The sequence below is a fragment of the Schistocerca cancellata genome, chromosome 2 (genome assembly GCF_023864275.1).
Source record: "Schistocerca cancellata isolate TAMUIC-IGC-003103 chromosome 2, iqSchCanc2.1, whole genome shotgun sequence".
Taxonomy (NCBI): domain Eukaryota; kingdom Metazoa; phylum Arthropoda; class Insecta; order Orthoptera; family Acrididae; genus Schistocerca; species Schistocerca cancellata.
In genome coordinates, this window is record NC_064627.1 from 1,118,537,306 (window position 1) to 1,118,564,744 (window position 27,439).

Genomic DNA, 27,439 nt, shown 5'->3' on the forward strand with positions numbered 1-27,439 from the left:
CCGAAGTACAACATTTACAGTGTTGAGACAGCATTAAGGGCACATCTCAAAAGCCATTAAACTAAGGAAAAAACTAACAGACTGTGTTTCTGAAAGAACAACTTTTTGTTTTCAAATTACGAAAATCGAAGACAACCTAGGCGTTGTCTAAAAATACAAGCTGACTAAAGACAATAAATACAAGAGAACAAATCATCAAAAACAGTCTTCCGCCAGGTGGAAGTAGGTTGGGCACGATATTGAGAAATTTGAAAGGAACAAATACGCGAAAAACTATTCGGATAAACAAAGTCGCACGCACGCACACACGCACACACACACACACACACACACACACACATACACACAGGAGAGAGAGAGAGAGAGAGATCTTTGCAGCAAGCATGAATAACCACTTCTAGCGCAGCTGCATCAACTTCCAGCTCTAGCGGGCGAGAATAGAGACTGGGAATTACTGATGAGTGTTGATGCTAGATGACCGTATGGCGTAGTTTCGCACAGGGGCTGGCCTCCGTCCACATCTCGTGTTCAAATTAACTGTGAACATGAATATTGACCCAGAACATGGAGGGTTTTCGGAGCTCTAACATGGAATACACACTGTGAAGTGTTTTCAAGCGTATGCAACAGGATCGAGTGTGTGCATTTCTGAACGTGTAAGGTCGTGGTTCACTGTATGCGAATTACCGAACAGAAGTCGTATTGGATTAATCTTTACGAAGCTAAGGTGCCACGTTTGAAAGTTTCTGATATTGTAATTTGAGCGCAAAGAAGGTATGCTGTTTCAAGGCTCGCGCATATTGAAGTTTGGGAAGTTTGCAGTACGATTTGTAACAGTGAAATGTCTAGACGACATACGTCGGTAGCAATAAACATTACTTTTATTTATTGATTTTTCGCCCTGATTCTTGACCTCCTGCCTACGTAATATAGCAAGTCGAGTTATGTCTACATGCGTTAATTTTAAACGTCTTCTAGGAGTAGCGTCTTTGATTCGTGTGTGTGTGTGTTGGGGTTTGTGGGCGCTCAACATCGAGGTCATCAGCGCCCCTTTGATTCGTAACCAAAACGTCCTGGATCTAGTCTTGTCTTTTTATGACGAAACTCATCAGCAACGGAAATGGAAATTCCGCGTGGCTAGGGCCTCCCGTCGGGTAGACCGTTCGCCTGGTGCAAGTCTTTCGAGTTGACACCACTTCGGCGACTTGCGTGTCGATGGGGATGAAATGATGATGATAAGGACACTTTTTTTTCACTTGCCGCCCTGATTTTACGACCCACCACCTAATTGCTTATTGACCACTTAGCCGCTGCGATCGGTATATGGGCGCTGATACGGCTGAACCTGCGCGCCAGTTCCCGCACCCGGTCGCACCGTTGCCCGCGTCCTGCCACGTGGAGGCGGGTCATAGTTGACCGTGTTTTGTTTTTGTCTCTTTTACTTGGTTATATTTGTTTGCTGTTTACCTTTCTTTTCTTTTCTTTATGGCAGCTTTCCCAAACCGTTTAACAAAAAATTACATGAAGTTTAAATTTTGTAAAAGAAATACAAAAATATAGTTTAGAATGAAGAAGAAGAAAGAGGATAGGAAAGGAAGATGTTTATAGTCCCTCCATCCTGGGTAACAGAGGATGAAAGCCTTGGAATTAGTCGTCAAGCAACTGATCCTCAGTCTCCAATCCTATTGTTGTGGATTGGCAAGACAGCCAACCCACTATGACAGGAAGCCGAAAGGCACGCGTTTAAGCTCACGCAGGCTGGCGTGAGGTCTGGAACAGGACAAGGAATTTATAGTAGCAAAGAACGTACGTAACTACTGGAATACTTAACTTTAATCCATAATTGGTGAACATCGCTCTTGACGGTACATGATTACAGTATCAATCGAAACTGGTAATGGCGCCTTGCTAGGTCGTAGCAAATGACGTAACTGAAGGCTACGCTAACAATCGTCTCGGCAAATGAGAGCGTAATTTGTCAGTGAACCATCGCTAGCAAAGTCGGCTGTACAACTGGGGCGAGTGCTAGGAAATGTCTCTAGACCTGCCGTGTGGCGGCGCTCGGTCTGCAATCACTGACAGTGGCGACACGCGGGTCCGACGTATACTAACGGACCGCGGCCGATTTAAAGGCTACCACCTAGCAAGTGTGGTGTCTGGCGGTGACACCACACCTTTGCTTACCTTTAACTAAGAAGATCTCTACTAATCTATAATTCCTATGCTAATTACTAAAGCTGTTGCTAAGATAATTATATTATTAACAGGTTTAAAGTGCCGTGTTTGCCTGTGGCAATGTCGACGGTGCGCCGACACTGTTTACATCTATTCATGTTGAGCTTTAGTTCTGTGTAATATATTGTGATATCTGTTCATTATGTTTAGACTAATGCATTTCTGTCGGTCTTCTGTCTGTCTCGGTTTTCATCCTCCACACTACGGCGTCTATGTAGGTGCTGCATCTAGGTTTGTCGTCTGTGCGGCCTCTCGCTCCTGTACTGTTTATGGCATTCATCTAAGATTTTTTCTGTCAGTACGTTTAGTTCGTCCATAATTCTGGTGTTTTGATTGCTTCGTATATGTGTCGTTCAGCTTGTAAGTGTTGTATTCCTGGTGTGTTCCTGTGTTGTCTGTATTTCCCGCAGAATAGGATTGTGTGTTCCGGGGTTCCCATACCTCCGCATGTACATGTAGATGTGTCTCTTAGACTCACGCAGTTCAAGTACGTGGGTTAAGGTGCGAGGTGCCGGGGCAAGCAGTGTATTTAACACTAAATTCTTCTAGAATCTCCATATGTAAATGATGCTCTAAGCTCCCCCTATTCTAACTCCGACTTTTGCTGTTGCACATGGATTAGCAAAAAAAAATATACGCGAACTGACTGTAATCAACCCTGCAAGTGGAGTAGAAAAGAGTTTGGCACCTGCAATAATTTAATTTGATAAATAAGTTAAATAAAGGAAGGTTTCATTAACGTAGTGAGAAATGATGGGTTGCTCTACCGATTAACAGGATGAAAGTTCTGTCCAAAATAACAATATGATTTATTAAGACTAAACACAAAATAATAAACAAAAACACATGAAACATTTATAATACATCAAATTGGCTCAAATTGGATACTCAAACAAACGCTATGAAGCTGAAGTTGTCCCTAAACTAGACTGTGAGGTTTAAGACGAAGTGGTATGTGGAGCCAATTCCTTGCCACTCAAATCTTAAGAGTGACACGCAGCTAACCCAACATTAATTGCTGCTACTCAAGACAGAACAAAGTTAGAAAAAGACGAACAGGCGCGCTCTGCTGAGCTCTGATTATCACCTAGGAAAATCCCTATCTGCCGGTGCTGCGGACATACATTACCAAACTGTCTTCTTAACTGCCAGAACACGATCTGGCGTACTGGAGGCGATGGCTGGTTGCTTCGACGTCCTCGACCGAAAGGCGAGAGCCGACTACCTAGAGCACCCGTACAGGCCGAACACACAACATTCCCGCCCCCACGACAGTGGCCGTGGTTAAACGTTCCAATCAGCAACTCGAAAACCGGCGGAAAATTCCACTCTATTGCCGGAGCACTACCATTACACCAATGGAGATTCTTGGCGCCAATTTCTGCGCTGATTTTGCTACATCACGGAGCTATGCCCTAAGCAAGCCAATCACAGTTACTATTTTGCAGAAAGCGCGGGAATTTTCCCGCCACAACTGCCTGGGTACACAAGTCATTCCCACGCCTCGCTGGTAGCCCGCCAGAAAGTGTTTTCGCAAAGTTTCTGCGAAGTAACGGAACCTCTAGCCCAGCCGCTACTTCAGACCCCTCCGGGCGTGTCTTTTGACAATGTCGGCGTCTGCAAAGCATTCACTCGACTTCCTCACATCCGTCGGCTTAACGCTTTCCAGATCAGCAGAGCCTGCCTGTCACCGGACCACCCGAGTGACGAGAGACGCTGCATGGGAAGTCCGCGTGTGAAGGAATAGCGACTTTTCACTGCATGCAATTAGAGAGGAAAATCGTAAGATAGAAATATGAGAGGGGGCTCATGTCACCTCTCAAAGGTCCATGCCCAGTCAAGAAATGCACCATGCCACGCCTAGGATCGGCATGTTTCATTCTTAACCGTTCCGTGATATCCGGAAAAAATGTATGTGCTCTCCGTCCCTTATCACTTGTGCCCCATTCTTCTTGCCATGTATCGATTTTCCATTGTTTGAGGTCCCGCTTGTTGTTCAGCGGAGAACCAGTTATTATATTAACCTGGTCTAGTCTGCCCATCGTTTACCAGTACCGTGCGGCCCGATGCCTAATTGTTGTGTCTGTCGGGAAGATTCCAAGCACTACACACAGCGGTTCGACCGATGTCGTGCCGAAAGCTCCAGATAGTCGAATTAGGACGCTTCTCTGTCCTCGCCTAACTACTGTTCTGTTAGTGGCGAGGCTGAGTCTGTGCGCCCATGTACTGGCCGCAAAACATAGTACTGATTCGAAGAGTGCGCAGTGCTACCAGGGGCGGACAGTCATCAGCAATGGCAGGCGAAGACTTCCAGTTTATGGAGCAGCCCTCGTTCTGGCATCGTCCTTGTCAAAGAGGGAGAGGGAATGGGCAGCAGTTCAGGCCACCCTTCTGCCCTTCAGGTGAGACAATTCCCCTAAAAGGCGAAAGAATTACCAACGGTCAACGACGTGAAGATGCAGAAGGCAACGAGAAAGTCTGCATTCAAGAACACAATGTCTGTCCAAAAGACAAGTGACTTGTAATTGAGAAGTGTCTCGATGATCTCACCATTGTAAAAAGATTCCGGAGTAGTCCTCCTTTTGGACCTCCAGGTGAGGACTGCCAACCGAGAGATAACCACGGGAAAAAAAGAGAATAATCAACGAAATAGTAACATTCTGAGAATCGGAGTGTGGAATGTCAGAAATGTGGTTAGGAAGCTGTAAAGTCTAAAAACAAACATGCGAGGACTCAGTCTGATTGTAGTGGGGTGGAAGAGGGGGAAGTGAAACGAAATGAAAGAAGACAATGATTTAAGGCCGGAAAAAACATGAGGTAATGTCAACAGCAGCAGAAAATGGTATGACGGGAATAGAAGTCATATTAAATAGGTAGATAGGGCAAAGTATTAGAATCGATAGCAGGACAACGCCAACAACTATAATTCAGGTACACATACCAATGTCACAAGCAAAAAAATGGTTCAAATGGCTCTGAGCACTATGGGACTTAACATCTATGGTCATCAGTCCCCTAGAACTTAGAACTACTTAAACCTAACTAACCTAAGGACAGCACACAACACCCAGCCATCACGAGGCAGAGAAAATCCCTGACCCCGCCGGGAATCGAACCCGGGAACCCGGGCGTGGGAAGCGAGAACGCTACCGCACGACCACGAGATGCGGGCTGTCACAAGCAGAACATGAAGAGAGAGAGAGAGAGAGAGAGAGAGAGAGAGAGAGACAGAGAGAGAATGTATGAGGGCACTGAATGGGTATCTCATTATGTAAAGGGAGATGATAATCTGGTAATTATCGGTCACTGGAATGCTGTGGTAGGAAAAGGACTTAAAGACGGTGTCAGTGGAGAATGTGGACTTGACAGTAAGAATGAGAGATGACAACGACTAATTGAGTTATGCAATAAATCTCAGTCTGTAAAAGACAAAATACACTGATAAAAAAATCTCTAAAGCACTTGGAAAAGATCCGGAGACACTGGAAGGTTCCAGCTGGATTACATCACATTCAGACACAGATTTTATTGCCCGGAGTATCTAGGAGCAGATATGGAGTAAGACACAATTTAGCAATGACGAAGAGTAGATTGAAGTTTAAGAGAACCGTCATGAAGAATCAGTATGGAAAGAAGTGGGATACATAAGCACTGAGGAATGGGGAGTTTGAAGCTATTTAAGGCTATAGATACTGCATAAAAGAAAAACCACATTCCAGTTCTTTTGAAAAGGAGTGGACATTCCCAAAAGGTCAATCACAGAAGTTGGACAGAAAAATATAGGAACGGGGAAGGTAATTACAAAGAAACCTCGGGTAACAGAAGAAGACAATTGATCGACGAAAACAGAAAGCTCAGAAATGCTGAGAGAAAGACAGCCACACAGCAGTACAATCACTTAGGAATGAAGTAAATAATTAGGTTGAAAGAATACATTGAAGGAGGGAGGAACTGTCTGCCAACATTATAGAAGAAGGAACTGGAATCGGTAAGCAAACCCTAGAGGTTCCAGTACGTTAGAATTTGACACAGATCTGGAAGACGTGCGATCAAATAACGCAGGAAGCACACATAGCATTGCTTCGGATTATGTAAAGTAATTTGGTAAATAGCAACCAAAAGATTATTCAAGCTGATGAGTAGAATCTATAAGACTAGAGATATACCCGCTGACTTTCGGAAAAATATCATTCACTCAATTCCAAAGCTACCAAGGGCAGATAAGTGCGAGATTATCCAATTTGCTGAGAAGAATAACATACAGAATGGAAAAGAGAATGAGAACATCTTAGGTGACGATCAGTTATGCTTTAGGAAAGGTAAAATTACCAGAGAGGGAATTCTAACGTTGCTATTGATAATGGAAACAAGACTTAAGAAAAATCAAAAAACGTTTATAGGGTTAGTCGACCTCGAAAAAGCGTACCACAACCTAAAATAACACAAGATGTTTGAAACCGAGTGATATAGGGGAAGAGTTCTATACCTAAAGGAAGGAACACACCAAGTTTTTTGATCGGTACTTCGGTCTAGTGACAGATTTTAGAATATCATGAAAGGATGCGCACTAGAGGCCGTCTAAACCAGTTTCCACCATCTTCTGATGTTTTTGGTGTTGTTAGGCATGAGGTTGTGTTTTGCACAGCATTTGTATATATTTCGCGTTCTACACGTTTAGGTGCTGTATAAGTATTAAAGCTATTTCGAAAATATTATTTATTCTCCAGGTACAGAATTCTGTGGCGAATAAAGTGCTAAATGCCACACACTTTTGTATATATTTATTTAACATGTGGACAGTTGAGCCATACTTGGTCGATCATGCACCATCTTATACCTTGAAACAGGGGCAGATCTTTTATCATGAAACAGGAGGTACATGCAAAAGAAGTGTTTCTTTAAGGTTTTAACAATTTTACTGGTCTTGAAAACGGGAATTTATTTTAGTTTGCAATGGCTTCAATCTCATGACGTTTCTGATAATATTTCTGCTTACATCGTTTTCACTTACTGATTGTTGGTGTGTAGCAGAGTAATAACGTAACAAATACAGTCTTAAATATAGTACTGACAAGAGTTTCTCGACTGCAACGTTTTTAAATTTTAGTCTATTATCTGTTCCTAGATACATGACCATGTTGTGCCTTGGAACATGTTTCCAAATTTTGGAAAACCTTTAATTTTCCAGACTAATTTTTGAGTTTAGAAAAAGACAGCAGCACGTAAAAAGTGACTGCCATCGTTAAAAAAAGGAATAACAAAATTTATTAAACCTTTATGACAGGGGTGTCTAGTAGCTTAAGACTGAAAAATGTACTAAATTACAGCGCTCTTCCCTACAGTAAGTATAAGAACCAAGCATGAACAATAAGAATGGAAGACCAAGAACGAAGTGATAAAATTAAAAAGGGTGTACGACAGGGATGTAGTCTTTCTCCCCTACTGTCCAATTTCTATGTCGAAGAAGCAATGTCTGAAAAAGAGGGGGATGGGATTAAAATTCAGGGTGAAAGGATATCAACGATAAGATTCGCTGATGACGTTGCTGTCATCGGCGAAACCAAGTAGGAATAATTACGGGATCTGTTGAATAGAACGAACATTCTAATGAGCATACACTATGGTTTGAGAGTAAATTGAAGAAAGACGAAAGTAATGAGGAGTAGCAGAAATGACAAGAGCAAGAAACTTAATATCAAAATTGGGGATAACAAAGTAGACCAAATGAAGGAGTAATGCTACTTTGGAAGCAAAACGAAGGCTGGCACGCCATGAAAGGAACACATAAAAATCAATCTAGCACAAGCAGAGAGGGGATTATTCCTGGTCACAAGAAGTCTACTAGTATCAAATACTGGTATTAATTTGAGGAAGAAATTTCTCATGATGCATTTCTAAAGCTCATCATTATATTTTATTGAATCATCGACTATGGAGATACCGGAAAAGAAGAGAATAGAAGCGTTGGAGATTTGGTGGTATAGAAGGACATTGAAAATTAGGTGAACTGATGAGATATCAAATAAGTACGTTCTCCGCAGAATGACGAAGAAAAAAATGTAGAAAATAATCACAAGAAAAAGGGGCAGCGTGATACAGCATATGTTAATACACCAGGGAATAACTTTCATGGCACTAGAGCGAGCTGTAGAGGATAAAACCTGCAGGGGAAGTCAGTGAATACTTCCAACAAATAACCGAGGATCTCGTGGATACGTGCTATGCTGAGATGAAGAGGCTGACACAGGGGCGACATCAAACCAATAAGAGGATTGATGACTTAAACCAAAACTCATTGTACTTGTATTCTAAACTCAACAAGGAAAGGAGAGTACCCAGTTTGTAACGCCGGAAATGCATATCCTCCTATTTCCATCTATTGTACTATAAACTGGTTTTCCTTATTTTTGGTACCTGAAGATATGACATTTCTGTGTCTTTACATACTGTAATTGTTTTACTATTTGTATATATATATTTATGCATTTATGTCGATGTATAATTGGTTTGCTTCGTAAATATTATTTGTATTTTTACGCTGGGTCTTGCCTAGGGAAAACTGCTATCGAACGATTACATCGATAGGTCGTGTGAAGAATCAAAGTGTGTAGGATCTTTGGTAGTGTTAACTCTGCCGCGTGGAGCGCGGGCAGAGGGAGAGTCTGGCTGGAGTAGCGAGTGGAGCAGGTGTGTTGTGTGACGCTCCCGCGAGTTGCCGCGCTTTCGGGGTTGGGCAGCATGTAATTGTGCTCGACTTGCGATGATAGTTTCTGACATGGTGTCGCGGGCGGGAAACATTAGCTGGCGCACATCAAGAGCCCGTTTCGTCTGGTAACCGTGTCGAGAAGAAGGCGCGCCTACATCCAGCTTCTGCAACAGCGACGGCCGACAATGAGTGACTGTCGCCACCTCCTCGATCGACGGCTTCAAACCTTCAATCAGCCAACAAGGAAGACTGGAAGCACGTAAAGTTTTAGAACTGTATGGCAGACCTCAGCTTTTCAAACTTTTAAAATTGTTGCATCACAAAATTACAGCAACTTAGCATGAACGTTTGTTGCTCATTGTCCCAATTGCATTACCAAGCAGGATCCCTTCCTTTTCCGGAATGAACCCGAGTGTCGAAATTCAGATTCGATTTCACTGCTTTAATTTCAAAGTTCAATTAAGATATTCATGGCTGGCTGCAATATTTAGATTACACAAGCACAAATTAAGAGTGCGAGTTTTGTTACCGTATTTTAGCTTACCTGTGACTGCAGCTCAGCTTGGTACATACTAAATTTTACTATTGTTAATTGTTCAAAATCATTTAATTCAAGTTCAAAGTTAAATCTCTTATTTCTAAATTGTGTAGATTCAAGTAGCTTTTGAAGTGATTGTTGAGGTAGTACAAGACTAACCGTATTTTACTGAATTTCGATGTGCTTCAGAAAGAAAGCTCACTATTAACTTCAGTCACTAAATTAACTTTCGATTTTCCGGTTTTATTAATTCTTTTGCTAAATTAAGTCAGAGTGTAGCGAAATTTATTACTTCTGACAAACTTTCAATTTTCACACTACACGTGTCAATCTTCAGTTGCCACGCTTCTAGTGCTAATTATATGTGTAATAACCTTTCTTTTTCAGTTACTATAGTAATTGTCCTTAGGACTGGCGACCGTAATTTCCCCCAAATCTCAAATATCTAATTACCGCTAGTTAATTGTTAACGTAACGGCCGCACATTTCCTTTCTTTCCCTTTTCAAAATTAATTTCCACCAGTTACAATTGCACTTTTCCTTTCATTTAGATGTAACCCTTTCCTCCCTCTTTACCGACAAATTAACTTCGGTGACGATCGCTTTTCCCAAATTTCCATTAGGTACACGCGGTTTAATTCTTCTCTGTCATTAAGGTCGATAAGTGAGGGGGAGGTTACAAGTTATGTTATATTAATTTATTAGTGTCTTATAGAAACATGTTAATGCACTAATGCCTCGTAACTAAGTTATAATTACAATACACCGTTATATAAGGTTAATGGGTAAAAGTGCAAATAATTCTACTGGTGACAGAGGAGGGTGTACTGAACAACATTACATCAGTATTTTACTTCATTTGCATAGTAACAATAATAGCTACTAGGAGTAGTATGTTCTTTGGTTCGTTAGTACCTCCAGGTATGTATGGCAAGAGCAAGCCATTAATGTTTATTTTCCCCTGGCAAGCATGTCAGATGTTGAAGTGTGGATGTGAGGACACAAATGGTCAATCTATACCGAGAGGTGTAGTATACTTAATGGTGCAGCTAAGATCATGCAGAAAACATTAGGCAGTTAATTATGTGATGTGTTTGCAGGAACATTTTTAGACACATAGAAAAAAAACCAACACAAGGACGTTGTATATGTTATGGTAATATACATAAAAGTGTCTGCACTTATACCCGTTACAGCCCCGTTTATTTTCCTGACACAGTGTATATAGAAAGGTACGCGGATGATTCTACACCAAGAATTCAGTTCAGTCGTGCCTGGGTGACATGGACCCAGTCTCTAACCCTTGGAACCAATTCTCGTATAATGTAATGTTGCATTGCACTCTAAGGCTACCATATGAGGACGCATCTGTCATAGGGCCAGAAATCTCCTCCAAATTTCTCCTCTCCGCTTTCCGTTTCGTTGCCATTTCGCCACAAGCTACCCACCCATGGAGACATAATTTCCATCTTCTTAGGCTTCATCAATGGTGTCCCTCATCACCATGCATTGGTGTCTGAGAAGATAAAAAAGGGCATATTTTCCTTTGGCTTTGTGGGAGAGCAGCATCGTCACTCTCTCCCATAGGACGGCCGCGCTGCTCATGTAGCATCCTTGCAGTGGCAGCACATTGTCGTCCTCGGCGTATCGTGTTATACATCTTGCAGTTTTCTGGAGGTGCGTGTCTGTGACATACCACACAAACGTTAACTAACCCAGGTATTTCATGCGTATGAATTATCAGTTCCTTAAGTCGGGGGATGCTGAGGGAATTAGATTAGGAAATGAGACACTTAAAGTAGTAAAGGAGTTTTGCTATTTGGGGAGCAAAATAACTGATGATGGTCGAAGTAGAGAGGATATAAAATGTATACTGACTATGGCAAGGAAAGCGTTTCTGAAGAAGAGAAATTTCTTAACACAGAGTATTGATTTAAGTGTCAGGAAGTCGTTTCTGAAGGTATTTGTATGGACTGTAGCCATGTATGGAAGTGAAACATGGACAATAAATAATTTGGACACGAATAGAATAGAAGCTTTCGAAATGTGGTGCTACAGAAGAATGGTGAAGATTAGATGGGTAGATCACATAACTAATGATGAGGTATTCAATATAATTGGGAAGAAGAGGAGTTTGTGTCACAACTTGACTAGAAGAAGGGCTCGGTTCGTAGGACATGTTCTGAGGCATCAAGGGATCACCAATTTAGTACTGGAGGGCAACGTGCAGGCTAAAAATTGTAGAGCGAGACCAAGAGATGAATACACTAAGCAGATTCAGAAGGATGTAGGCTGCAGTAGGTACTGGGAGATGAAGAAGCTTGCACAGGATAGAGTAGCATGGAGAGCTGCATCAAACCAGTCTCAGGACTGAAGACCACAACAACAACAAGTGTTATGGGGTATGCGTGCCGCACGAGGACAATAACTGCTGCTGGAGATCATATTAAGGACCCGGGACCTTGTGATCTGTTATTTGCTAAGCGTTCACCATCAACGTTGCAAACAAACTATTCTGGTGCACATTTACAGTTCACAGCTTGTGTTAACACAGTTTCACATACATCTCTCATGATGCAGTGTTGCCGATATATAACACGTGTTGTGCTCAATCTCCGCAGTAGCAGAGGTCTCATGGTAGGACAGTTGAGGGAACTAAGTTAAGTGGCTTGATGCTGCTAAGAGAGCTCTATTCCATGGTTCCTGCTGACATCCAGTACTGTGGGCCCAAACACATACTGGGGGAGACAATAACTGTATCCTTTTCTCGATTTTCAGTGGTCAAGTTCCGTCATAAAAAGACTAATGTCGTAGACTATTGATGGACATTCGCTAGAGTTAAATGTATTGCCCTGTTGAAGTGTTTGTTCCTCAGCCCGATCACCTTATATGGGTAGTTACACACTTCAGGCAGCTCTGTCAACTCCCCCATGTGCAGCCAGCTTACAGCCTTTCGAGGATCATCGTTTAAGACTTCCCTTTCGAAATTAATGATATTACAATAATCTCATTCCTGTTGTCTCCAAATCATTCATGAGTACGTCACTGAGGGATGAATCGGTGTTCACGACATATTAGACACCCGTAGTATTTATAAGTCCCTTCCGTTGTGTGGTCCAAAATTTGGTGAAAATTGTAAAGTCGTGTCTGTGTTACTGAAACAATTTCTAAACTCATATTTATTTACGGGACATGTAGTTGCGACCACGGGCAACTAGCATACTCGTAGACTCAAAAGTGTGTCATCGAAACGTACACACAGAACAGAACAACGCCATTGCACCATACTCCACTATCAGTCCATCGCGGAGATTATGTTTATTGCCGCACGAAGTCTCGTAGTTTCCGGCACTTTTCCAAAGAAGTGTAGTATCACTGTGTAAGTGGTGGCGCCTCTTTGGCTCTCTGACGCCTCCTTGGACTACTTTCTAGCGATTTGTGCACCTTACCGTGTATAACATGTATGCTGTCCCTTTACAACCGAACTTTGGACAACACAACACGTTTCGTGACTTGAGAAATACCATAGAGGGCCGATAATTCGAAACAAGTGGGGATGGGGATGTTCAGATAAGTGAATTTTCGTAGAACTGATCATCTACGAAAAAATGTTACGCCAGTTTCAATAGGAACAGGAACATGAAACAAAAAAAAACAGTAAATTGAACAAAAAACACTAAATTGAACAAAAATGACGTTCATATACATTTATATATTTTCTTTCACATGTTTTACGAATAAGAGAAGCAATAATTTCAAAATGGCCATTAAAGTAAACCAACACTAACAGAGCTGAGACTCGTTTCTCCCGTTAAATTTTGTAAATACACTCCTGGAAATTGAAATAAGAACACGGTGAATTCATTGTCCCAGGAAGGGGAAACTTTATTGACACATTCCTGGGGTCAGATACATCACATGATCACACTGACAGAACCACAGGCACATAGACACAGGCAACAGAGCATGCACAATGTCGGCACTAGTACAGTGTATATCCACCTTTCGCAGCAATGCAGGCTGCTATTCTCCCATGGAGACGATCGTAGAGATGCTGGATGTAGTCCTGTGGAACGGCTTGCCATGCCATTTCCACCTGACGCCTCAGTTGGACCAGCGTTCGTGCTGGACGTGCAGACCGCGTGAGACGACGCTTCATCCAGTCCCAAACATGCACAATGGGGGACAGATCCGGAGATCTTGCTGCCCAGGGTAGTTCACTTACACCTTCTAGAGCACGTTGGGTGGCACGGGATACATGCGGACGTGCATTGTCCTGTTGGAACAGCAAGTTCCCTTGCCGGTCTAGGAATGGTAGAACGATGGGTTCGATGACGGTTTGGATGTACCGTGCACTATTCAGTGTCCCCTCGACGATCACCAGTGGTGTACGGCCAGTGTAGGAGATCGCTCCCCACACCATGATGCCGGGTGTTGGCCCTGTGTGCCTCGGTCGTATGCAGTCCTGATTGTGGCGCTCACCTGCACGGTGCCAAACACGCATACGACCATCATTGGCACCAAGGCAGAAGCGACTCTCATCGCTGAAGACGACACGTCTCCATTCGTCCCTCCATTCACGCCTGTCGCGACACCACTGGAGGCGGGCTGCACGATGTTGGCGCGTGAGCGGAAGACGGCCTAACGGTGTGCGGGACCGTAGCCCAGCTTCATGGAGACGGTTGCGAATGGTCCTCGCCGATACCCCAGGAGCAACAGTGTCCCTAATTTGCTGGGAAGTGGCGCTGCGGTTCCCTACGGCACTGCGTAGGATCCTACGGTCTTGGCGTGCATCCGTGCGTCGCTGCGGTCCGGTCCCAGGTCGACGGGCACGTGCACCTTCCGCCGACCACTGGCGACAAAATCGATGTACTGTGGAGACCTCACGCCCCACGTGTTGAGCAATTCGGCGGTACGTCCACCCGGCCTCCCGCATGCCCACTATACACCCTCGCTCAAAGTCCGTCAACTGCACATACGGTTCACGTCCACGCTGTCGCGGCATGCTACCAGTGTTAAAGACTGCGATGGAGCTCCGTATGCCACGGCAAACTGGCTGACACTGACGGCGGTGGTGCACAAATGCTGCGCAGCTAGCGCCATTCGACGGCCAACACCGCGGTTCCTGGTGTGTCCGCTGTGCCGTGCGTGTGATCATTGCTTGTACAGCCCTCTCGCAGTGTCCGTAGCAAGTATGGTGGGTCTGACACACCGGTGTCAATGTGTTCTTTTTTCCATTTCCAGGAGTGTATTTTAAAAGCAACAACTGGAATGCATGACATCCTTCTTGTTGTTTCAACCACTTAATACTCGTAGCTGTCTCAAGCCAGTAAAAACCTTCGCCACTGTATGGTTGAACGGTCCTTTTTCAGCACGGTCATTGTCGCTATGCTCTCCCTGCGTATTGCAAGAGTTACGATCGTCGATGACACTGGCAGTTACTACGTTCATCGTCCGTCAGTCCTTAATCGTCAAGATCATTAACATCAAATCTGAGACAGTCTCGAATATTTTCCTGACCGGAGTCTTCAAATCCTCAAGATTTTTTAATGAGCCGAGTTAGTTCGGGTACAAACTGCGTGGTTGGTGGCCCTTCATGTGCAGTGACAGACTCATCTGAAGGAAGATGCTTAATCCGAGCTTTGTACAGTGTTTAAATTATCAGGTAAAATTTCGAAAAATGAGGATTTAAGATATGTAATACGTTATTCAGAAATACGGGCTGTTAAAAATTGTGTTCCATATTTTGAGAGGTGGTAATACGGACGAGGGCTAGACAACATGACCAGTAAACTTTGGCTCTAAAACGCATACGTTAAGAGCTATTAGCACTTGTTGCTCTTCCACTGCAAGCGCTTTGCTCTTACGAACGATCTACAGAATACAGTTAGCAAATGAGTGAACAAATAAGACTACATTAGTCTGTTACTGTGGCACAGCAGGTTGTCTAACGTAACTGCTTGCTGTTGCAGACGAGCTGCACTTGTGAGTGATCGTTACAGGAGATACTCAATATGTTGTCCGTTTATATCAAGCCTGCTTCTGTCCGACATGTTAGGGAACCAAGTACTCTCTGAAAAACTCGCATCATTAATGGGGCCTTGCATAAGCGAAATATTTCAAGTGTCTCTACAACCAAAAATCGAAGGGTTTAAGATCGCGAGAACGAGCTGACAAACGTACTGGACCTCCGCGACTAATCCATTGCCTATTAATTGTCCGTATGAGGTGTTCTCGGACATTTCGCACAAAATGGGCTGACACTTCATCATCCATGAATCTGCAGCCATTGTTGGAATAGGACCGTCCGTAGCAGGACAAGCAAGTCATTTGATAGGAACTTATGATACCTTGCGTTTGTCAACCTGTTTGGTAGCAGGTCCTATCAGTCTATCGCTAATAATTGCAGCCCATACATTAATTGAAAATCGACGCTGATGACTTGCGTCATCAAATGCATTTCTATTTTCATCATCCCACACTTGCTGGTAGTGAAAATTGACAATCCCGTCTTGCGTAAAACAAGCGTCGTCTGTGAACAGTTTCTCTGATGTGAAAAGAGGATTTTTCACTATATATTTGCATCGTCCATTGCCAGGACTGCTTTCTGGCACATTGATCTTGTAGCTGAAGGGTTTGGATGATAATGGTACTGCAGCTGTTCATGCAGAATCGCCCAGACTAGAGGATGACTAACCCCTACAGATGCTGCTAGTTTCAGGATCTTATTCCATTCGTTATAATACTGGCTCCTTCACTGCAGGAGCAAGAACGGTGCAAAGTCTGCCACGTTTCGGCTTTCATGGAGCTCCGAAGCCAGTATGCTAGCCGCTGGAAAAGAAGGTTGAGTGACTGTCAACTGTGGGTATTTTTCTGCATACAGGATACGAGCTCGACGTTTGCTTCCACTTTCGAGACGATAACAGAAGGTCATGTCTGCCGTTTCCCGAGTGCAATAATAGGTTTCCACTATACTGGTAAAGCCAAAGATAAAACTACAATTGGAAAGCGTTTTACAAACATCAAAAGACAAAATGGTTCCATTGGAATAAATGTATGCGCTGCACTTACCCAGAATTGTCAATACGGCTTTGAGTAACAACACTAACAGGTGTTTACTGCTTGCTGTGTCCATGGACAATAAAAGAGGAATGTGTCTTCATTTGTTTACTACATTTTAAAAGTTGTATGTGTAAAAGAAATGGAAAAAAAGAAAAAAAAAGCTTTCTGTAGAAGAGATGTGTTGCACTGTCGTGAAGATGAGCAAGTGTTAATAGCTGTTACAATATGCATTTCAGACGTTTTTGTCTTGTTTTGGTATACACTGTCATTGCTCAAACTATGGAATACCTTGTGTAGGGAAGCAAACCCAACTACAGGGCTATTACAAATGATTGAAGCGATTTCATAAATTCACTGTAGCTCCATTCATTGACATATGGTCACGACACACTACAGATACGTAGAAAAACTCATACAGTTTTGTTCGACTGAAGCCGCACTTCAGGTTTCTGCCGCCAGAGCGCTCGAGAGCACAGTGAGACAAAATGGCGACAGTAGCCGAGAAAGCGTATGTCGTGCTTGAAATGCACTCACATCAGTCAGTCATAACAGTGCAACGACACTTCAGGACGAAGTCAACAAAGATCCACCAACTGCTAACTCCATTCGGCGATGGTATGCGCAGTTTAAAGCTTCTGGATGCCTCTGTAAGGGGAAATCAACGGGTCGGCCTGCAGTGAGCGAAGAAACGGTTGAACGCGTGTGGGCAAGTTTCACGCATAGTGATGTGAAAGATTCAGTGTTTAAACCTCCTCTACCAAGAAACGTGCCAGAACTGCGAGCTCGCATCAACAATGCTTTCGAACTCATTGATGGGGACATGCTGCGCCGAGTGTGGGAGGAACTTGATTATCGGCTTGATGTCTGCCGAATCACTAAAGGGGCACATATCGAACATTTGTGAATGCCTAAAAAAACATTTTGAGTTTTTGTATGTGTGTGCAAAGCATTGTGAAAATATCTCAAATAATAAAGTTATTGTAGAGCTGTGAAATCACTTCAATCATTTGTAATAACCCTGTACAGCGAGTAAAGATTTTCTTTTTTTCCCCCAGTAACTAACTCAAAGTCAGTCCAACAAAGCGCCGGGGTGGGTGCCGCGTGCCACTAACAAGGAGCCACTGGCGGATACATATGGAGGGGCGCGCGACTCCACCCCTCCCCCCACCCTCCTTGCGTGGCTGGGCCCATTGCCATATGCCCCACCGCTGCCAATCAGTCCGCACGCTATTCGTTCGTTTCTTAAGTCAGTCGATTCGACTGAATACAAAATATTTATCATTTAAAATTCAACATAGTTTTGCCCGCACAACTACTGAACCATAACGGTAATGACCTAGCACGTAAATTGAGTCAGTGCTTAACTGAACTACCGTTCTTTGAAGAAGAATAACTCTTTGTGATTACAAACAGACTAATTGGAGAGATTCTTCAATACAAGCAAGCGAGCATAAACGCCCTTAATGATCGTGATTCTGTTATGCAAGCGTTGTGTTTTTGTCCTAGATCTGACTACCCTACTTTGCACGCACCATATAAAAAATTTGCTTGTCTACCTGCATCTATTGCTATAGTAGAAATAAATTTTTCAACATTGCGGCCTACAAAGACACGGCTGAGGTCCGACAATGGAGGAGGATCGACTTAATGGCTTAGCTCTCACATTGATTGTCCTATTGAAGTTATAATTAATCAATTTGCCAGGAAGAATAGGCTCATAGAATTCATCGTTTAAGGAAGAGAACCACAACTGTAACTTTTTTGTATCATAAGATAGCATTGTCTTGTGTATGTGTATAATCTGTTTAAATAAATTTTCTTAAACTTCGCATGTGACTTGAAATTTTTTATTACAGTAAAAGTAAAGGTAGCTCAACATTTCTTTAGCACCCCCTCCTTGACGTCTTTCTGTATCCGCCACATACATGTTTAAGTATCGTTTAAAAATTTGTCAGATTATAACAAATAATAAAATGTCGTGTGACTAGGGCCTCCTGTCGGGTAGACTCTTCGCCTGGTGCAAGTCTTTCGATTTGACGCCACTTCGGCGACTTGCGCGTCGATGGGGATGAAATGATGATGATTAGGACAACACAAGACCCAGTCCCTGAGCAGAGAAAATCTCCGACCCAGCCGGGAATCGAACCCGGGCCCTTAGGATTGATATTCTGTCGCGTTGACCACTCAGCTACCAGGGGGGGACTGTCAGGTTATGTAAGACTATGAAAATTTTAAATACCCTGAATCTCAATATGACTCACTAATTAGTTAATTCAGACATTTACGTTTTGTAAAATTCTAAGAGGCGCACATTATTAAAGCAAGAAACACATACTTCTGAAAGTAGATGCAGTTTTTCAGGAAAGCACATGGTAGAAGTGTATAGAAAGCTACCTCTGTACTTTTTTGAATTATTCTATTTTCTGGGAAATATTAAAAGCGCATAATATTAAAGATAAAAAGTCCAACTTCTGGAATTCGGTTCTGTTTATCACAAAAAGTATGATAGACGATTGCATGAAGGTGCCTCATCTACTTTTTGAACTATTAGAAAAAAACATATTTCGTACAAAAATTCTGTGAAGCTTGTTAGAGGAACTATTCTTTATAACAACCTACAAAGCCAAGGCACAGCACTGTATTCGATTCTGTTTATCACAAAAAGTATGATAGAAGTTTCCATGAAGGTGCCCGATCTTCTTTTTGAACTTCTAAAAAAAAAATTTTATTATCTAATAATAAAGATGAACAAAGTTTGAAGACAATATTGTTACGCTTCAAGGTTGTTGTTGTTGTAGTCTTCAGTCCTGAGACTGGTTTGATGCAGCGCTCCATGCTATTCCATCCTGTGCAAGCTTCTTCATCTCCCAGTACCTACTGCAGCCTACATCCTTCTGAATCTGCTTAGTGTATTCATCACTCGGTCTCCCTATAAGATTTTTACCCTCCACGCTGCCCTCCAATGCTAAATTTGTGATCCCTCGATGCCTCAGAACATGTCCTACCAACCGACCCCTTTTTCTAGTCAAGTTGTGCCACAAACTCCTGTTCTCCCCAACCCTATTCAATACTTCCTCATTAGTTATGTGATCTACCCATCTAATCTTCAGCATAATTCTGTAGCACCACATTTCGAAAGCTTCTATTCTCTTCTTGTGTAAACTACACTCCTGGAAATGAAAAAAAGAACATATTGACACCGGTGTGTCAGACCCACCATACTTGCTCCGGACACTGCGAGAGGGCTGTACAAGCAATGATCACACGCACGGCACAGCGGACACACCAGGAACCGCGGTGTTGGCCGTCGAATGGCGCTAGCTGCGCAGCATTTGTGCACCGCCGCCGTCAGTGTCAGCCAGTTTGCCGTGGCATACGGAGCTCCATCGCAGTCTTTAAAACTGGTAGCATGCCGCGACAGCGTGGACGTGAACCGTATGTGCAGTTGACGGACTTTGAGCGAGGGCGTATAGTGGGCATGCGGGAGGCCGGTGGTGTCGCGACAGGCGTGAATGGAGGGACGAATGGAGACGTGTCGTCTTCAGCGATGAGAGTCGCTTCTGCCTTGGTGCCAATGATGGTCGTATGCGTGTTTGGCGCCGTGCAGGTGAGCGCCACAATCAGGACTGCATACGACCGAGGCACACAGGGCCAATACCCAGCATCATGGTGTGGGGAGCGATCTCCTACACTGGCCGTACACCACTGGTGATCGTTGAGGGGACACTGAATAGTGCACGGTACATCCAAACCGTCATCGAACCCATCGTTCTACCATTCCTAGACCGGCAAGGGAACTTGCTGTTCCAACAGGACAATGCACGTCCGCATGTATCCCGTGCCACCCAACGTGCTCTAGAAGGTGTAAGTCAACTACCCTGGCCAGCAAGATCTCCGGATCTGTCCCCCATTGAGCATGTTTGGGACTGGATGAAGCGTCGTCTCACGCGGTCTGCACGACCAGCACGAACGCTGGTCCAACTGAGGCGCCAGGTGGAAATGGCATGGCAAGCCGTTCCACAGGACTACATCCAGCATCTCTACGATCGTCTCCATGGGAGAATAGCAGCCTGCATTGCTGCAAAAGGTGGATATACACTGTACTAGTGCCGACATTGTGCATGCTCTGTTGCCTGTGTCTATGTGCCTGTGGTTCTGTCAGTGTGATCATGTGATGTATCTGACCCCAGGAATGTGTCAATAAAGTTTCCCCTTCCTGGGACAATGAATTCACGGTGTTCTTATTTCAATTTCCAGGAGTGTATTTATCGTCCATTTTTCACTTCCATACATGGCTACACTCCATACAAATACTTTCATAAACGACTTCCTGACACTTAAATCAATACTCGATGTTAACAAATTTCTCTTCTTCAGAAACGCTTTCCTTGCCATTGCCGGTATACATTTTATATCCTCTCTACTTCGACCATCATCAGTTATTTTGCTCCCCAAATAGCAAAACTCCTTTACTACTTTAAGTGTCTCATTTCCTAATCTAATTCTCGCAGCATCACCCGCCTTAATTCGACTACATTCCATTATCCTCGTTTTGCTTTTGTTGATGTTCATCTTATACCCTCCTTTCAAGACACTGTCCATTCCGTTCAACTGCTCTTCCAAGTCCTTTGCTGTCTCTGACAGAATTACAATTTCATCGGCTTCAAGGTACAGAAGATAAAAACAGAGAGAGTTCAGAGCCACCGTCCAACGCAGCTCTGTTTAGAAAATTATGGACTTCAAAATTTAAGGGCTAAGAATTTATACAACACAGATAAAGTACAGATTTTCTTATAGAAAAAAGGAGATCGTTGTTAGTCTTCTATTAACAACGATACAAATAATTTTGTAGTCAGAACGGGTGCAGGCTGAACGCTGTTGCCTATGCTAGAAGCAGGCTTGAAGCAAGTGTTCCCTTTAGGCGTTCGCGCCGAACATTTATAAATAACGAGGTGTCTGCGTTCGGAAAGGTATTCGATAGTTGTCAGTCTGTAACGGTACTGTGACTACCGCGCCTCCGCCAGAGCAAAGATGTGATTTACGATCGCGCATGCAGAAGAGCGCTGCGCCAGCGATGGATTTTCATAAGTAATTTTGGTTTTCTTTTACTTTTACGTAGGTGCTTGTTTTAACAACTAGTTCATTACTCTTTTGTTATCTTGTCTTCATACGTTTAAGACGTATATTTTTTGGCGCTGATGTTAAAGAATGATTGTAAGTGGAAATTGAAACTATATTATGAAACGAACACACGGCGTCTCCAAGTTATTTCAGTAGTGATTCGCAATGGTTATCGCCAAATTTATAAATTAATGCAGACAGTGAGAAGTTCAAGAAATTTTGATCAGAGGAGAACAAGAGGACCAGCGGACAATAAAAAAAAGGACATTCTACAAGAAAATCAAGAAGTATTCCAGATGCAGCCACGAATACCATATTATAATAGATACTACGTTTCTGACAGAATTATAAGATAAATTTCAACTTATTTCTGATGCTATTTCCTTACAGTCGCTTTTTGTAGTGTTGCCATTCACGGTCAAATTAGAGCACTATCTCAATCAGTACAGGATTATTACAAATGATTGAAGCGATTTCACAGCTCTACAATAACTTTATTATTTGAGATATTTTCACAATGCTTTGCACACACATACAAAAACTCAAAAAGTTTTTTTAGGCATTCACAAATGTTCAATATGTGCCCCTTTAGTGATTCGGCAGACATCAAGCCGATAATCAAGTTCCTCCCACACTCGGCGCAAAATGTCCCCATCAATGAGTTCGAAAGCATCGTTGATGCGAGCTCGCAGTTCTGGCACGTTTCTTGGTAGAGGAGATTTAAACACTGAATCTTTCACATAACCCCACAGAAAGAAATCGCATGGGGTTAAGTCGGGAGAGCGTGGAGGCCATGACATGAATTGCTGGTCATGATCTCCACCACGACCGATCCATCGGTTTTCCAATCTCCTGTTTAAGAAATGCCGAACATCATGATGGAAGTGCGGTGGAACACCATCCTGTTGAAAGATGAAGTCGGCGCTGTCGGTCTCCAGTTGTGGCATGAGCCAATTTTCCAGCATGTTCAGATACACCTGTCCTGTAACGTTTTTTTCGCAGAAGAAAAAGGGACCGTAAACTTTAAACCGTGAGATTGCACAAAACACGTTAACTTTTGGTGAATTGCGAATTTGCTGCACGGATGCGTGAGGATTCTCTACCACCCAGATTCGCACATTGTGTCTGTTCACTTCACCATTAAGAAAAAATGTTGCTTCATCACTGAAAACAAGTTCCGCAATGAACGCATCCTCTTCCATGAGCTGTTGCAACCGCGCCGAAAATTCAAAGCGTTTGACTTTGTCATCGGATGCCAGGGCTTGTAGCAATTGTAAACGGTAAGGCTTCTGCTTAAGCCTTTTCCGTAAGATTTTCCAAAACGTCGGCTGTGGTACGTTTAGCTCCCTGCTTGCTTTATTCGTCGACTTCCGCGGGCTTCGCGTGAAACTTGCCCGCACGCGTTCAACCGTTTCTTCGCTCACTGCAGGCCGACCCGTTGATTTCCCCTTACAGAGGCATCCAGAAGCTTTAAACTGCGCATACCATCGCCGAATGGAGTTAGCAGTTGGTGGATCTTTGTTGAACTTCGTCCTGAAGTGTCGTTGCACTGTTATGACTGACTGATGTGAGTGCATTTCAAGCACGACATACGCTTTCTCGGCTCCTGTCGCCATTTTGTCTCACTGCGCTCTCGAGCGCCCTGGCGGCAGAAACCTGAAGTGCGGCTTCAGCCGAACAACACTTTATGAGTTTTTCTACGTATCTGTAGTGTGTCGTGACCATATGTCAATGAATGGAGCTACAGTGAATTTATGAAATCGCTTCAATCATTTGTAATAGCCCTGTAATACGAAGTCCGCCTTATCCGTAACTTACTGCATCAAAATTCAAACCCCAAACAGATTTTCTATTTTGTATTTTCACGGCAGAACCCTGAGGAAAGAAAATACTACAAGTCTTATGGGATTATGTTACTCTCCTCAGTGATTCTGTTCGGTCCGCTTAAGCTTCGGGTGGCGTTAATAATGGCTGACATTACTGTGATTCGGTCGAATGATATATCACTTATAACTGGCGAAAGTGTGTAAAAACGGACTTACTTGGATTAAGTATTTATCTGGTTAATCCGTGTTTCGTTCTCCGTGTTCTGTTTTGTGTGGCGCCCACTGTACTGTAGAAAACTGCGGGACAATTGTGCGAGATTATTCTCTCTTTGGTAAGACAAGCAGCTAAAGCATACAATTTTACCTCCTGCCCCCCCCCCCCCCCCCAATCTGCATATTTTAAATGTTTATTTGAGAGTGGCTCCTGGAGCCTTTAACTACGAGCTGCGGCTGTTCTCTACGAAATTGTGGAAGTTATGACGGAGTTATCACTAGCAAACTTGAAGAAGAATATAATAATTCCAATCCCAAAGAAAGCAGGTGCTGACAGATGTGAAAATTACCGAACAATCAGTTTAATAAGCCACAGCTGCAAAATACTAACACGAATTCTTTACAGACGAATGGAAAAACTAGTAGAAGCCAACCTCGGGGAAGATCAGTATGGATTCCGTAGAAATAAAGGAACACGTGAGGCAATACTGACCTTACGACCTATCTTAGAAGAAAGATTAAGGAAAGGCAAACCTACGTTTCTAGCACTTGTAGACTTAGAGAAAGCTTTTGACAATGTTGACTGGAATACTCTCTTTCAAATTCTAAAGGTGGCAGGGGTAAAATACAGGGAGCGAAAGGCTATTTACAATTTGTACAGAAACCAGATGGCAGTTATAAGAGTCGAGGGACATGAAAGGGAAGCAGCGGTTGGGAAGGGAGTAAGAAAGGTTGTAGCCTCTCCCCGATGTTATTCAATCTGTATATTGAGCAAGCAGTAAAGGAAACAAAAGAAAAATTCGGAGTACTTATTAAAATCCATGGAGAAGAAATAAAAACTTTGAGGTTCGCCGATGACATTGTAATTCTGTCAGACACAGCAAAGGACTTGGAAGAGCAGTTGAACAGAATGGATGGTATCTTGAAGGGAGGATATAAGATGAACATCAACAAAAGCAAAACGAGGATAATGGAATGTAGTCGAATTAAGTCGGGTGATGCTGAGGGAATTACATTAGGAAATGAGACACTTAAAGTAGTAAAGGAGTTTTGCTATTTGGGAAGCAAAATAACTGATGATGGTCGAAGTAGAGAGGATATAAAATGTAGACGCAATGGCAAGGAAAGCGTTCCTGAAGAAGAGAAATTTGTTAACATTGATTATAGATTTAAGTGTCAAGAAGTTGTTTCTGAAAGTATTTGTATGAAGTGTAGTCATGTATGGAAGTGAAATATGGACGGTAAATAGTTTGGACAAGAAGAGAATAGAAGCTTTGGAAATGTGGTGCTACAGAAGAATGCTGAAGATTAGATGGGTAGATCACATAACTAATGAGGAAGTATTGAATAGGATTGAGGACAAGAGAAGTTTGTGGCACAACTTGACCAGAAGAAGGGATCGGTTGGTAGGACATGTTCTGAGGCATCAAGGGATCACCAGCTTAGTGTTGGAGGGCAGCGTGGAGGGTAAAAATCGTAGGGGGAGACCAAGAGATGGATACACTAAGGAGATTCAGAAGGATGTAGGTTGCAGTAGGTACTGGGTGATCAAGCAGCTTACACAGGATAGAGTAGCATGGAGAGCTGCATCAAACCAGTCTCAGGACTGAAGACCACAACAACAACAACATCACTAGCAAGCGTCGTAGGAACTTAAAAAACCCTCTCAGTCCCGATGCAGCAGTACTTTTAGTGGTGCAGGGCTGAGGCTGGTTTAGTGGGAGCCGGGCAGATGAGATTAGCGGACAAAGAGCGGCGGCGGCGGCGGCCGGGCGGCAGAGGAAACCTCCATCAGAGGCGGAGGCGCGGCCCCGTGATTGCGGCCATCCGGTGCGCCCACGTGCTGCGGCGCGGCGCCACTGCCGCACGCTGGCCGGCCCTGCGCCCTGTGCCCTGTGCCCTGCGCCCTGCTGTACACGGCGCCACGCCGCGCAACGCTGCTCCCGACTCTCGCGCAACACTGCGACTCAGCATTCAGCTGCGGTCCGGGGTCGACCCAACAGTCCGGCTCTATCGTGCTTCAATAGGAATCCGTGAGGTCTTCCTTTGCGAGATGCAAGCAATGTTTCGACGTGAACTTGCGTCTCCATAAGCCGTCCAATAGCGTTCGATCGAATCTGATCCGTCGTGCGGAGTTGTTCAAAATAATTCACATTTCTCCATTTATGTTTCCAAATTTTCAGCCGATTTATAGAGTATAATGTACACTGCTGGCCATTAAAATTGCTATACCACGAACATGACGTGCTACAGACGCGAAATTTAACCGACAGGAACTGTGATATGCAAATGATTAGCTTTTCAGACCATTCACACAAGGGTGGCGACACCTGCAACGTCCTGACATGAGGATTTCTCATACACAAACAGCAGTTGACCTGCGTTGCCTGGTGAAACATTGTTGTGATGCCTCGTGTAAGGAGGAGAAATGCGTACCATCACGTTTCCGACTTTGATAAAGGTCGGATTGTAGCCTATCGCGATTGCTGTTTCTCTTATCGCGACATTGCTGCTCGCGTCGGTCGACATCCAATGACTGTTAGTAGGATATGGAATCGGTGGGTTCAGGATGGTAACACGGAACGCCGTGCTGGATCCCAGTGGCCTCATATCACTAGCAGTCGAGATCACAGGCATCTTATCCGGATGGCTGTAACGGATCGTGCAGCCTCGTCTCGATCCCTGAGTCTACAGATGGGGACGTTTGCAAGACAACAACCATCTGTACGAACAGTTCGACGACGTTTGCAGCAGCATGGACTATCAGCTCGGAGACCATGGCTGTGGTTACCCTTGACGCTGCATCACAGACAGGAGCGCCTGCGATGGTGTACTCAACGACGAACCTGGGTGCACGAATGCCAAAACGTCATTTTTTCGGATGAATCCAGGTTCTGTTTACAGCATCACGATGGTCGCATCCGTGTTTGGCGACATCGTGGTGAACGAACGTTGGAAGCGCGTATACGTCATCGCCATACTGGCGTATCACCCCACGTGATGCTATAGGGTGCCATTGGTTACATGTCTCGGTCACCTATTGTTCGCACTGACGGCACTTTGAACAGTGGGCGTTACATTTCAGATGTGTTTCGACCCGTGGCTCTACCCTTCATTCGATCCCTGCGAAACGCTACATTTCAGCAGGATAATACACGACCGCATGTTGCAGGTCCCGTACGGGCCTTTCTGGGAACAGAAAATGTTCGACTGTTGCCCTGGCCAGCACATTCTCCAGATCTCTCACCAATTGAAAACGACTGGTCAATGGTGGCCGAGCAACTGGCTCGTCACAATACGCCAGTCACTAGTCTTGGTGAACTGTGGTATCGTGTTGAAGCTGCATGGGCAGCTGTACCCGTACACGCGATCCAAGCTTTGTTTGACTCAATGCCCAGGCATATCAAGGCCGTTATTACGGCCAGGGGTGGTTGTTCTGGGGACTGATTTCTTAGGATCTATGCACCCAAATTGCGTGAAAATGTAATCACATGTCAGTTCTAGTATAATATATTTCTCCAATGAATACCTATTTACCATCCAATTCTTCTTGGTGTAACAATTTTAATGGCCAGTTGAGTAGCATGACAACAGAGCGTCTCGAAAATATCAAGGGATTCTACTTCGCAGCTATTTTGATAGGAAATAGGAGTGTCGATATTTTTAAAAATATCGGCATCCGGTATATCGATTTTTGAAAGAATATCAGCACCGGCGCCCCATACATCGAAAAAGTGT